The following is a 14,612-nucleotide window of genomic DNA, read 5'->3' on the forward strand; positions in this document are numbered from 1 at the left end:
ACCAGGGGCATCACCAGCCACAGCACGAAAAGAGAAAATATGCCTGGGCTTCTGGTTAATTTCATCATGGCACATTCAGGCAATGTTCTGCAGCCTTTAAAAAGAATGAGAGTGGGGCACCTGTGTGGCTCAGTCAGTTGAGTGTCCAACTCTTGATTTCTGCTCAGTTCATGATCCCAGGGTCATGGGATTGAGCCCCACTCAGCTCTGTGCTGAGTACGGAGCCTGCTTGAGATTCTGTCTCTCTCTCTCTCTCTCTCTCTAAGAAATAAATAATAAAAAATAAAAAGAGTGGTAGAGATCTATGTGTTACTATGGGAAGATGTCATGTTAATAATGGTGCACGTGCCACACCCCCTCAGCCCTGACCTCACGTGCAGCCATGGTGGACAGTTCCCATGCATGATGAAGGTTTCTCGATGCAAGTGCCAGCTGCGGTCTCTCAGATTTTCTACCCCAGGACTTGCTCCAAAGCGGAGGTGCTTTCTCAGTGCTCCCAGAGAGGACTGCAAGTACAAGGAAATTAAACTTCCAGGAAACCCTCAGCAAATGGGGCTGCCTCCCATCCTTTGGAGGGACAATTCTCAGGTGCATTCTACATTATTTCTTAGAGTCTCCATGACATTGGTCCCATAAGCCCCACTGCACTATTCAACTTAGTGATTCTGCCTTTTTTTTTTTTTTTCCTTTGGTTTTCTTTCCTCTCCCGTATTACCCTCCTGAAGATTTCATTCCAAACACCTCGGAATTACTATAAAGAAAAGAAAAGGTATAAATACAGCTGCCTGCCTCCCAGGTCCTTTACTCAAATTGCTTTTGGGCAAACCCAAACTAAGAGGATATCCATTCAAGGGAGGCATGACCCAAGTTGCATAATTGGATGTATGGTAGTTCCCATTTGTGCAAAAACAAACAAAACAAAACACCCACAACAAAACTGTAAGTGATGTGTATGTATGTTCATATATACCTAGAAATAAAAGCTGTTGAGGGAATCATACCACAGGTGGTAGTTTCCATGTTCTTGAAGCATCTGACTTCCCCTTTAAGCTGTGAACTCTATTGTGGAAAAATGAGTAACCACACAGAAATACAACTACTTGTTTTTAAAACGTAGTTGGTGACCATCCCAACCCAAACCATCTTCAGAGAATTAACATACAATAAAGTGAACAAATCTGAAGGCTCAGTTTGATGAGTTTTGACAATCACATATACACATATACTCACCGTCCAAAACAAGATAAGATCATTTCTGTGTAAGTTCCTGTGTGGCCCATTTCAGTCAACTGCCCTCCCCACTCCTAAAAACCACTGTCTGATTTCTATCATCATAGATAACTTTCCCCTATATTTAATTTTATGTAAACAAAGCCATAGAGTATGCACTGTTATTGTGTCCAACCTCTTTGCTTCACATGATGCATTTGAGATCTAGCCACATGTGGATACACCAAGATCGGCTTTTCCCTTCTCTTCTTGAAGGGCATTTAGGTTGTTTCCAGTTTGGGGATAGTATATATAAAGCTGCTATAAATATTCTTTTTTTTTTAAGTAGCTTTTATGCCCAGCAAGGAGCTCAATGCAGGGTTTAGACTTGTGACCCTGAGATCAAGACCTGAGCTGAGATCAAGAGTCAGACATTTAACTGACTGAGACACCTAGATTCCCCAACTGCTATAAATACTCTTGTTCAGGTCTTTGTGTGGACATATATGTTCATTTCTTTTCAGTAAATGCCTTGGAGTGGATCTGTTGGAACTTAGGGTAGATGTATAGCTTTATAAGAAGCTGATAAACAATTTTCCAAAATGGTTGTACCATTTTACACCAAATAACGAATGCTCCAGTTCCTCTATATCTTTGCCAGAATTTTCTGTTGTCTGTCTTCTTGCTTTAAATGGTCAAAATGGGGTTCCATGTGCATTTTGCCCTGATAACTAATGACATTTGAACCTCTTTTCATCTGGCCATTCTTGTATCTCTTTTGGGAAGGTCTGACCAAGACTTTGCCCATTTTTAATTGGGTCATTGTTTTCACTGTGAATTTCTAGGAGTACTTTACATATTCTGGATACAAGTCTTGTCAGATATAAATCATGCAAACATTTTCCCCCAACCTATGGTTTATTTGTTCACCTTCTTACTGCTATCTTTCGATGAGCAGAAATTTTTTATTTTGATAAAGCCCAATCTATCAATTTTTTATTTTATTATTTGAAAATATCCTCCTACATTCTTTCAGAGCATTTGTTTAGGCTTATGAGTTATCCATCCATTTATATCTATTCAGGTTATCCATCTTAGTTTATGTATAAAAAGCTTGTTCTGGGGGCACCTGGGTGGCTCAGTCGGTTAGGCATCTGACTCTTGGTTTCAGCTCAGGTCATGATCTCACAGTTTGTGGCATCAAGCCCCGCGTTGGGCTCTATACTGACAGTGCAGAACATGCTTGGGATTCTCTCTCTCTCTCTCTCTCTCTCTCTCTCTCTCTCTCTCTCTCTCCCTCTCTCCTTGCCCCTCCCCTGCTTGTGCTCTCTCTCTCTCAAAATAAATAAATAAACTTGAAAACAAAAAAAGAAGTTCACTCTAGCTCATGCACCTTGACAACTCCCATCAGAACGTGGCCAGGCTGCTGAAAGGTACATGGAACACATGTCATACTGGCCTTAAATTACCCCAGTCATCCTGGCCTGGGACGAGCTAGGGGACACCTACACATGTGAGCAACCTTAGGCAAGGTTACCTAAGCTCAACCTTAATCAGCTAAACTGCACACCCCCCTGGGCTAAAGAATGATTGCTATGAGATTTTGTCATCATGTGTTCTGAAGCACCATTGTGTCAAGAGAGAATGCATAAGTAAATTGATATCTAGAAGTGTAATACAGCTGTAACAAAACCTAAAATTTATGGCATTTGACCTTTAGACTGGGCAATGAATGCAGGCTGGAAAAAGGGTCAGGAAATTACTAGGAGAGGTGGGAAAAATGGTGACCCGTGTTTTTCTGTGGAAAAATATTTGGTAAAAGCATAGCCTGCAATAACTTAGAAGACAGAAAATGTGCCAAATGAACACTTGGACATGAGCAAAGATTTCCAGGAAGAATGTTGACGGTATCATTTGGCTTTTACTACCTACTGCATAAGCCACCTCAAGAAAGAGAAGAACTCAGAAAAGAACAGGCCAGTTTGTAGGCAGAATTTTCACAGAAAATAGAAGGACCAGAATTTGCCAAGTTGGAAAATAAAACTAGTTCTTAAATCCAGCCTCTCAAGGCAGTAGAGTTCTCAAATTAAGATATGGCCTCCGGATACAGACCAAATCAAGAGTATAGGTGTGAGACCTTTGTTGAGACATCTGGAAGACTCCAGGTGGGACAGAGTAGATCCATCTAGTGGGACAAAAAGGCTTCTGGGAATCACAGCAGCCTGGCATTTCCAAATTAGCACTGATTCGGTCCAAAGAGAGAGACAGGTTCCCCCAAAATTGGAGGGGATTTTTTCAGCACATGGAATTAAGTCAAAATTTGTTTTGTTTTGTTTTTTAAATTTTTTTAACGTGTATTTATTTTTGAAGGAGAGAGAGAGACAGAGTGTGAGTGGGGGAGGGGGAGAGAGAGAGAGACAGACAGACAGAACCTGAAGCAGGCTCTAGGCTCTGAGCTGTCAGCACAGAGCCAGACGTGGGGCTTGAACTCATGAGCCATGAGATCATGACCTGAGCCAAAGTTGGATGCTTAACCAATTGAGCCACTTAGGCACCCCAGGTAAGTCAAACTCTGTATAAAACTCACAAATCATGGAGATAGCTATAATGGCAAAAGTAGCCAGCCCATACTAAGAGGGAGAGAAACTGTTCAAAATGTAAAAAGGCCTCTAGGCTTCCAACCTTCTCCAGAAAGGAAGCAGGCAGAGAAAGTTGCTCAGAGGGCATACCCTCTAATGCCGTCTTCACAAGAGGTCAAGGAGATATCAGAAGGCAGAGCCAACAACAGCAGAGAATGGAATGATAAATCATTCCCAGGTAGCAGAACTAGGGTCTAATTAGAAACATTTCCGAGCCCAGACTGCAGGAATCTGATAATATTTGCCCAGCAGGATTTCAGAACTACATGGACATCCCATTCTTCCACTTCGGGAACGGGAATGTTCATTGCATTTATATTGTTCCTTTTCACCACTGCATGTGAGGCGTGTGGGAGCAGATAACTTGGTTTTTAGTTTTTAAGTCTCTGCATCAAGAAGAATCACATCAGGGGGCACCTGGGTGGCCCAGTCAGTTGAGCGTCCAACTTTGGCTCAGGTCATGATTCGTGGTTCGTGGGTTTGAGCCCCCCCCCCCCCCCCCCCCCCCGTCAAGCTCTGTGCTGACAGCTCAGAGCCTGGAGCCTGCTTTGGATTCTGTGTCTCCCTCTCTGCCCCTCCCCCGCTCACACTCTGTCTCTCACTCTCTCTCTCAAAAAATAAATAAACATTTAAAAAATTAAAAAAAAAAAAAAAAGAATCACATCTGATGTTGTGAATCATGAGAACCTGGATTTTAAGCCTGCATCTATAATTGGATGAGACTTTTGGTGTCCCGGGATGGGCTTCCCATATTTCACATGTGGGAAATACTTGACTAATTTTGGCTGGAGGGAAAATTGTAATCTTGTAAAAACCATCCTAATTGTTCACCCTCCCTTACCCACACCCTTTGCCTTATAACTGGGTAAAGCCCTTTCACGGACTCTGACATCAGTAAAGTGAATTGATTTGGCAATGAGATATTAACAAATGAGACACAAGCAAAGGCTTGAATTCGCTTGCGTGTTTAGGTTTGCTCCTCCTCTCCTCTACCTTGGCTCACTTAAGTTACCCTAGTAATCCCAGGAACCCCAAATGAGACCATCCTAGTTCAGCCAATAGCCAGCCAACCCCTACAAATGTGAGCATGCCCAGCCTAATCAGCAGAGGCATCTAGCCAACTTGCAGTTACCACAGATGTATAAGCTACAGATGTATAAGCCACAGATTTGTATAAGCGTGCCCAAGTAGGATCAGGTGGATCCGGTCCAGGTCTGTAGAAATCCACAGACTCCGAGCTAAGTAAAGATTTTTGTCGTGTCAGTCCACTAGGATTCTGTGATTGCTATGTGCCATCACTGTGGCAAAAGATACCTGATACCGATTCTTAATAGGAAAACTCAGCAGTAACTGGCAACTTTCTAAAATCAAATATATAGAGCCATTTACTTTAAGGAACATTTACTTCCCTTCTTATCACTTCTCATTCTCAGGAAAAGGCTTATTTAGCTCATATAATAAAGTTACATGTGTTGGAGGCTATAAAGGTTTGGACAACTGTAGAACAAGTTAGCATTTTTGCATCAGTTTTTCTGGTAGTTGGGGCTCTATTTTATTCTACCTTGGGTATATATTAGAAAGGGATGCAGACTTTGGCTTTTAACTGTACTGTGGTCATGGGCAACATTTTACTAATATGGCTGTTAATTTCTAGACTCCTGTTTCAGGAAAAGGAATTACCTGGGGTTGAGTATGAATCCACGGTGTTAAGAGAACTTCTCTGTCTTTGTTCAAGTTCTTGCCTCTAACTCAAGAGATCAACATCATCATCATCATCACCATGACCCACCACAACAACTTCCTGTGTGCTTAGCACGTAAGAGGACTCTGTTAAGCACTTTACATATGTATCTTAATTAGTCCTTGCAAAAGCCCTATGTGGCAGGCATTATAATCCTCATTTTGTGAATGAGAAAATTGAGGCTCCATTCCCCACCCTCCCCTTCAACATCACTAATTCAGGTTCTTCCCTCGTGCTTCCTCGCCTCAGCCTTTACTTCTGCCACGAAGTCATCCTTGAGCCCCAATTTGAGTTGGGTGGTACCTTTAAATTCCTGTGGTAGCTTTTGCATGTGATTATGACACTCATCGTGTTGTAAAATCTGGGTGATGTCTTTCTACGTCTAATGGCTGCTCTAGACTCAAAACTCCTCTGAGAGGGCACAGACCACATCTTACTCATCTTTGTAATCCCGTTGCTGTGCACAGATCCCGGTATAAAGTAGGTACACCATAGAACAACTTTGCTGAAAAGGAAAGAGATGACTCGGAGAACGAGTAGGCTCAGAGCATGCACGCACATGCACAAAACTGCAAAATCCATGAAGTACCAAATAACCTTTGGTCTGATCAAAGAGTTTCCAAACAACTGATCGATGCCCTTTGCCTCTAGCTGGACAGCAGGGATCTCCAGAGGCTGACCAACTTGGATCAGAGACCGTGGTTCCTGTACTGCACCTGGCCGGAAAACACTTAGACTTTATCGGAGAGAGTCCCTCTTGGTACCCTGGCGATTACCTGTGTCCCCAGAGAGCTGAGGGATACTACACCTATCTAAAGACATCCTCTTCCCTGCATTTTGTAAGTTCAAGAGCTTTTAATAAAATTAAAAGTGGCCAGGGGTGCCTGGGTGGCTCAGTCAGTTAACTGTCCAACTTTGGCTCAGGTCATGATCTCGCGGCTTGTGAGTTCAAGCCCCGCGTCGGGCTCTGTGCTGACAGCTGGGAGCCTGGAGTCTGCTTCTGATTCTGTCTCCCTATCTCTCTGCTCCTCCCCTGTTCACACTCTGTCTCTCCTTCTCTCCCAAAAATAAATAAACATTAAAGAAAATTATTTTTTCAAAATAAGATTAAAAGTGGCCAGATCGTCTGTTTCCACTAAAAAGGGGAAAGAATCTGAATCCTGATTCTGTGCCAGGCACTGTCCTACATATTTTTATTTCACTTAAAGACAAGTACTGCCACCCTTCCTTGGAGAAAAAGCTCCTTTATTAATTGTGGAGAATAGGATTGTTTTCCAATTTCTTGTTAAAGCCTTCTTCTGGCCTGGCATTTTGCGAAACAGCTTGTTTGAGAACAATTTATAACAATGATAGTTCATTGGACAATAATTCTTTCTCTGACTTCACCCTCATACTCAGTTTGGTTTTAGGTAGGATTTTGACATTTTCCTATTTATACTCATTTTTATATATTTTTTAAATTGATATATTCTGTGCAAATTTTCTCTGAATCTAAGTTAGAGATACCTTTCCTTTGTATTTTAATTTGAGGAAAGAGAGTTTTTGGTATTAAAAAAAAACAAATTTGAAATGACTTGGCTTTTTAAGATTACATACCTGCAGATCGTTTTATTTCTCCTGGTTTAATTTCTCAAGTCCAAATTCATTTGGAACTAACTGCACTTCTCAGATTGAAGTATTTCCCAACACCTCACACTGGTCCTTCAGAGTTTGTTTTGTTTTTTTCCTGTAATCTTAGATCCTAGGTGATTTTCTCTTTAAGCTGCCAAATTGGTGTAAGAAAGTTCAGAAGTCAGGGTCATAGTATATTAGGATCTAGCTAATTCCTTTGGCTAACTGGATCCAAAGTTGCCCTGACTCTTTCCTTTGCAACAGAAATCCACCTGGTGTGAGACAAGGGCAATGATAATTCAGTGGAAAGTTAACCAAGAATATCTTTTATTCTTATACCTAATAATTCTTCCCTTGGATTTCTACCTTTTCACTGTTTAACAGACATGTAAAAGACTATGTGTCATGCTGGAGGGAGGTGGTAATATCCAAACGAAAATACCAAACTCATTGTTCCTCCCCCCCAGATAAAAGACCTTTACAATTTTTAAGTCTGGCAATTTATAGGAATGGAGGTTAAACAGGGACAGATATCCGATGTCCTCAATGTTCTTCCAAAGCCAATGCAAGAAAAGTCATCTTATCAAAAAATACATAAAGAGAACAAATGAACCTTTATTTATGTTTTCAGAAACTTTTAGTAAGATTCTCTATCAAAAGCCATCTTTCAAACACAGCACTTAGAATTCTCAAGCAAGTTACATCAGGGATAAGGAACTGATATTAGACATGAAATGAGTAAGTGAAATGGTTCTTTTATTGTGGCAAGTGCAGAAGTTTTGGAGCACCTGGGTGGTCAGTCAGTTCAGCATCTGACTCTTGATTTCGACTCAGGTCATGATCCCAGGGTCGTGGGATGGAGCCTTATGTTGGGCCCTACACCGAGCATGGAGCCTGCTTAGGATTCTCTCTCTTCCTCCCCCTCCGCTCCTCCCCTGTTTGCACATATGCACTCTCTCTCTTAAAAAAAAAAAAAAAAGAGAGAGAGAGGTGGGGAAGTTTCAATACCAGCTATATCCTACAGATCGATACCATGATTGATTGCTTAACATTTTATATATTAATTATATACAGCTCTTCCAAGTGATGAAGTGCTAACTAGATGGGGACACAGTGCAGAAAGTGCTCTCCAAGCTATGAATACTGTTAAGAGGGTGGCCTCAAAGGTATCGACTATAACCTCAAAAACACAGAATCTGCCTCTTTGATTCTTAAAAAATTCAGCTGAAATTTTTGTTTCTCAGGACAAGGAGAACAATACAAAAAAAATATATAAGAGAGGGAGAGAGAGAGACTATTATTAGATGTTTTCATAAAGGTATTGAAAATAAAGCAGAGAGTATAACCTTCCTTTTTCACAGGAAACCTGAACAGAAAGTTCTCCACAGCTGGATTCTAATGCCATCTGCGTTCAAATCCTGGCTCTGCCACTCACAAGCTGTATGACACTGCAGGGTCCTGTGAAGATAATAAGAAATCTGCCTCGGAGTGAGATAATACATGTCAAGCAACTAGCATAAAGCTTTGTACATAGGAGATTTGCAATCGATATTAGTGAATATTATTTTATAGCCTCCTGGTTGTGTGGGGAGAGGACGTGGAGATACACTCGTGGTTCAGAAAAAGGCAATGAAGCAGTGTTCCCCGAGGGAAACAGGAACTAGTAGAAGATGCCAAGGCAAGAGGTTGAAACAAACTGAAAACTCTGGGTCCGTTCCAGGTCACCTGGAAGGAGAGACAGGAAAGCAGAATAAAAATGCAATTGCAGAAATGGTCGAGCTAAGTAGCTGGGAGCTGAAGGCAGAGATCAAGGGTGACGGTGCTGGGTGTTGTATGAAAACCAATTTGACAATAAATTTCATATTAAAAAAAAAAAGATAATGGCAAGTCATGTCTTTCTTAAGAGCCCAAGGCAAGGAGTTAGGACTTAAATCTAGGAGAAGGCGCATGCACAGCTTCTCTGAAGGAAAGCAGCACCTCTGAGGCAGTTCAACACTTACTGCTGTTGAAAACACCAAACTCTGCTAGCTCTGACGTCCTAACAATCTTTACACTGAGTTGTTTCATTTCACTGAGGTGACACAATCGGGCCAAGAAACATTAGAAAAAAAAACAACCAAAAATGATTAGACATCTTCAGTCTGCATAACAGATGAGAAAAATATAGCCATGAGGGTATCTACGAATAGGGTAAATAAAGCTACTTCCCAAATTGAGGATATTCATATTTGGCACATTGGACTTCTCAAACTTTCTGTGATGCAGGGCCAGATTTTGTTTATCAGTCGGATGCTTTGTTTTTCCAATCAATTCTGGACTACGATGTAGCCTGGCCACGCATGACTAGTAGGCGGTTCATGCAAGAGAATCCAGTTACTCCTATGGCTGTCTCTGCACTGTTCGAAAAGAAGAGTCCACTGATTACATGTTTGATGGCTCAGAAATGTCACTTTTTAAATAATATTTTCTAAATGCTCATTCCAATTTTCTATATTTGCCTTGTTGAAGACTTGTATCAAATGGTTAACAGACCAGCAACAGTCTGTAGACCAACATGAGAATAAGCCCTACTTATGGAGAATTTTAAGCCAAAGAATTGGGTCACGTAGTAAGAAATAGGAAAATTTTGATAATTTAGAGGTATTTTGACCTCCAGTTCAATAGGGCCTGTGTTGCTTCTCACTCCCAACATCCCATTAGAATGATAGAAGAAATCTAAACAGAAAAAATAACTTGAAGGCATACATGGGATAGGAAAGAGAGTGTTTCCAGACCCTCTGAAGAGTGAAAAAATATTGGAAGATATAAAGCAGATTGACAGTGTGAACCACACAGCCTAAACTATAAAAGGCACACACCCCCTCAAAAAATGAGTTTCCCAAAAGAACACTGGAATGACTCAAAGTTAGAGATAACAGGATGGGAGAGAAAGAGTGGACCCTTTCTGAGCTACCAGCTTGGAGATTTATCAGCAGTGGTGTAGTAAATAGAACCAATTGCCTCCCAGCACTCATCTGCCCCTCCTTCCTGATGGAACCACAGTTCTGTTTCACTCCCCCCCTATATGGAGCATATGCCTCTGGGAAGACCAATCCTCTCAGCTTCAAGGGTGGGCAACATTGGTCTATGTGCAACCTCATGTCCCTTGCTGGTGATTTTTTCAGGAAGGGGCATATGACTCAGGACTCGTCAGCGAGATACATGAATATCTGCTGGGTAGAAATGAGAAAGTACCTAGCCCTGAATGTCAGAAATGGCCAACCTACAACAGAGGGGAGCCAGCCAGCTGGAGGATGAAACCAACACTGTATACAGAAAAACTGAGAAGCCAGTAGAATCTGGGGCTTTGATGACACCGTTGAACCTCTCAACCAGCTAGTTCTGGGGCCCATCCTCTGGTTGGGTTCACTCCTAGTGAGACAATATACTTCCTATTCTTTAAGCCAGTTTCATCTGAATGCAGTATATTTGCAGACATTCTATCCAATATTTTTTCTCTCACAGTGATCATGGCCTTTGCTCCAGAGTTAAGGACTCAGGGTAGAGTTTTGGAACATAGAAACTCCCAGAGAGGATGGTGGTACCTGAAAAGTACAACAGTGCCCCAGCCAACCTGTACCTCTGCAGAAGGGAAGGTATTACACACTCCAAAGGGGAATCTTGCCCCCAACAGATGTCCCTACCTCCATACCCTCAAAGCCAATGGAGCTGGGGAAAATATCTGCAAACCATAGATCTGATAAGGGATTTATATCCAGAGTATATTTAAGAAAACTTCCACAACTCAACAACCACAACGATCCACAAACAACCCAATTCAAAACTGGGCAAAAGACTCGAATAGACATTTCTCCAAAGATACACAAGTGGCCAATAAGTAAATGAAAAGATCCTCAACATGACCAGTCATTAGGGAAATGCAAACCAAAAACACAATGAAATGCCACTTCATGCACATTAGGAAGGCTATAATCAAGAAAACAAATTTAACAGAAAATATCAAGTTTGGGTAAGGATGTAGAGAAACAGAACCTCCAGTGCATTAACAATGGGAATGCAAAATGGTCCAGCCACTGTAGAGAACCGTAGAGCTGTTCTTCAAAAATTTAACATAAAGGGGCGCCTTGGTGGCTCAGTCAGTTAAGTGTCTGACTTCAACTCAAGTCATGATCTCACAGTTCATGAGTTCGAGCCCTGTGTTGGGCTCTTTGCTAACAGCTTCGAGCCGGAGCCTGCTTCGGATTCTGTGTCTCCCTCTCTCTCTGTCCCTCCCCTGCTTGCTTTCTGTCTCCGTCTCCGTCTCTCTCTCTCTCAAAAATAATACACATTAAAAAAAATTCAACATAGAACTATATGATCCAGGGATTCCACTTCTGTGTATATACCCATGAGAAGTAAAAGCAGGGACTTGAAGAGATATGTACACACCCATATTCACAGCAGCGTTACTCACAACAGCCAAAAGACTGAAACAACTTTTCAGATGAATAAATAAAGTGTGGTTTATACATACAATGGGACACTATTCAGCCTTAAAAAGGAAGGAAATTCTGAAACATGGATGAATATTGAAAGCATTGGGTAATAAGTCATACAGAGAAAGACAGATACCATATGGTTTCACTCTTATGTGGATCCTGAGAAACTTAACAGGAACCCATGGGGGAGGGGAAGGAAAAAAAAAAAAAAAGAGGTTAGAGTGGGAGAGAGCCAAAGCATAAGAGACTGTTAAAAACTGAGAACAAACTGAGGGTTGATGGGGGGTGGGAGGGAGGGGAGGGTGGGTGATGGGTATTGAGGAGGGCACCTTTTGGGATGAGCACTGGGTGTTGTATGGAAACCAATTTGACAATAAATTTCATATATTAAAAAAAATTAAAAAAAAAATAAAGCATTGGGTTAAATGAAATAATCCAGGCACAAAAGGACAAACACTGTATGACTCAGTTTATATGAGGTACCTATGATAAGCAAATTTATAGAGACAGAAAATTTAACAAAGGGGACCAAGGGCTGTGGGAAGTGGAGAATGGGGAATTATTATTTAATGGATATAGAATTTCTGTTTGAGACAATGAAAAAGTTCTGGAAATGGGTAGTGGTTATGCTTGTACAATATAGTATATCCCCCAATCCTGCCTCCAACCTCAACTGTAGGCAGCCACTAATTATTTACTGTCTACAGATTTGCCTATTTTTGACATTACATACAAATGGAATCATAGAATATTTAATCCATTGTGACTGGCTTCTTTCACTTAGCATAATGTTTTCAAGGCTCATCCATGTCATAGAAGTACTTTCTTTTTATTGACAAATAATATTCCATTGTATGGATATATAACATTTCATGTGATAGACTTTTTTTAAAAAATGGAGTCATTCATCTTGTAGATCTGCCCTGTAGATTTGATTGACATTTTGGATTTGGCTAAGTGCTTCTTCTTGATCTGTGTGTGTGTGTGTGTGTGTGTGTGTGTGTGTGTGTGTGTGTGTGTTCTGGGGTAGGGGCTGGGGGAGGATGATAAATAGAGTTGATTAGATTAAGTGTTAATATTATAGCAAGAATATTTTGGGTAATGCTGTATATTTCCTATCCCACTGTGTCATGAAACATGTAATGTCTGGTTGTTCCTTCTATGGACGCCAAAGTGATGAGAGAATTTGGGTGACATCAACTTGATCCCTCCATCACAAAATCCTCCATTAACTTTTTACTTTAGGACTCTAACATTCATTGACCAACATGTTGCTTAGTTCCAGTAGGTGGGAAACTGGTGATTTTCTATTTCTATCATCCCTTCTGTATTTATTATTTGGACTTCTTCCATAAAAAACTTTCATCAATTTTTTGGTTACCCTGAAATGAAGTTTGAAAGGCAAGATAGGGGCACCTGGGTGGCTCAGTTGGTAAAGCATCCAAGTCTTGATTTTGGCTCAAGTCACGATCTCATGGTTTATGGGATAAAGTCCCATGTCTGCACTGTCAGCACAGAGACTGCCTGGGATTCTCTCTCTCACTCCCTCTCGGTCCCTCCCCCAATAGTGCACGTGCATCCAAGTGCACACCTTCTCTCTCTTGCTCTCTCTCTCAAAGTAAATAAACATATTTTTTAAAAAGGCAAGATAAATACTTGATCCTTTCTCTTTTTTCTAATGTTTATTTATTATTTTTGAGAGAGAGAGAGAGAACACACGCTTGTGAACAGGGGAGGGGCAGAGAGAGAAGAAGACACAGAATCCAAAGCAGGCTCTAGGCTCTGAGCTGTCAGCACAGAGCTCAACACGGGGCTCGAACCCTCGAACCATGAGATCGTGACCTGAGCCCAAGTCAGAAGCTTAGCTGACAGAGCCACCCAGGCGCCCCTTGATTCTTTCTTGTTAATTTATTAATTTATTGATAAGCTGGTGCCCTAGTAACCTTCAGTGGTGGCCATGGAGGTTTATTTGCTGTTTTGCATTCTTATTAATTTTACGTATCTGATGTGATTTGGTAAATTACAATTACTGTTCTTTTCCTGATGTCTAGATTTTTCCCATTAGTCTTTGATAGTTTGGTTATTTTCTGTTACAATAAGATGTCCCATGTTCATCTTATTACATTTCTCATCTCAAACTGCAATTGGCCATTATTCCAAGGAGCCCAGGCTCCTTTTAGTTGAAAATCCACAATTTGGATACTAGGGTGCTTACTGCTACAGTATTGTTATTGCTTTTACATCTTCTCAGAGTTGGAAAGGTGAGGACAGAATTAGGAAGTATGTACTGGTTTTTGAAAGAAAAAAATAAAATATTATACTGGTGTTTCTATTTCAAAGTTAAGATTACAAAGTATTTACCCAACTTCTCTGATTTTATGTGTCTCTTTTCTCCTAAACTGAACATCTTGGTTCTAACATTAACATAATTACTTATTTTCTTTATCCTGTGATAGACCTGTAAAAGTTTAAAACTAGCAATATCAGTATTATTTAAAACAGTAAGACTGCTCGGATGCCTGGGTGACTCAACCAGTTAAGCATCCGACTTCAGCTCAGGTCATCATCTGACAGTTTGTGAGTTCAAGCCCCGCGTCGGGCTCTGTGCTGACAGCTCAGAGCCTGGAACCTGCTTTGGATTCTGTGTCTCCCTCTCTCTCTGCCCCTACCCCACTCACCCTCTGTCTCTCTCTCTCTCTCAAAAATATATCCACATTTTTTTTTAAAGTAAGACTATTGAATACAATTGAATATTTCTTTGTGGGTTTTGTTCTTGGGCTATACCTCACTAGGGATCTGAAATCAAAATACCACATATTTTTAAAAATACTGCATATTAAAGTCACTTCTAGTAATGATTTTGTATAGTTTTAGTATCTTGATACACAGTTGATACCCGGCTAGGGCCATTTGTTTCCAATTCTGGGTTTTTCT

General features: G+C 40.9%; 1 long non-coding RNA gene across 1 annotated transcript in view; it reads right to left on the reverse strand.

The window, feature by feature from the left end:
* Positions 1 to 254: 254 nt before the first annotated feature.
* Positions 255 to 14,612, reverse strand: part of LOC147574691 (uncharacterized) — a 39,665-nt gene continuing 25,307 nt past the window's right edge. Inside the window, exons 4-5 of the long non-coding RNA XR_015243413.1 lie at positions 971 to 1,057; positions 255 to 506 (exon numbers count right to left, since the gene is read on the reverse strand). This is a non-coding gene — a long non-coding RNA (uncharacterized LOC147574691). The remainder of the gene's footprint in view (positions 507 to 970; positions 1,058 to 14,612) is intronic.

Source organism: Puma concolor, chromosome D4 (genome assembly GCF_028749965.1).
Source record: "Puma concolor isolate L17-30 chromosome D4, mPumCon1.1.hap2, whole genome shotgun sequence".
Classification (NCBI taxonomy): Eukaryota; Metazoa; Chordata; class Mammalia; order Carnivora; family Felidae; genus Puma; species Puma concolor.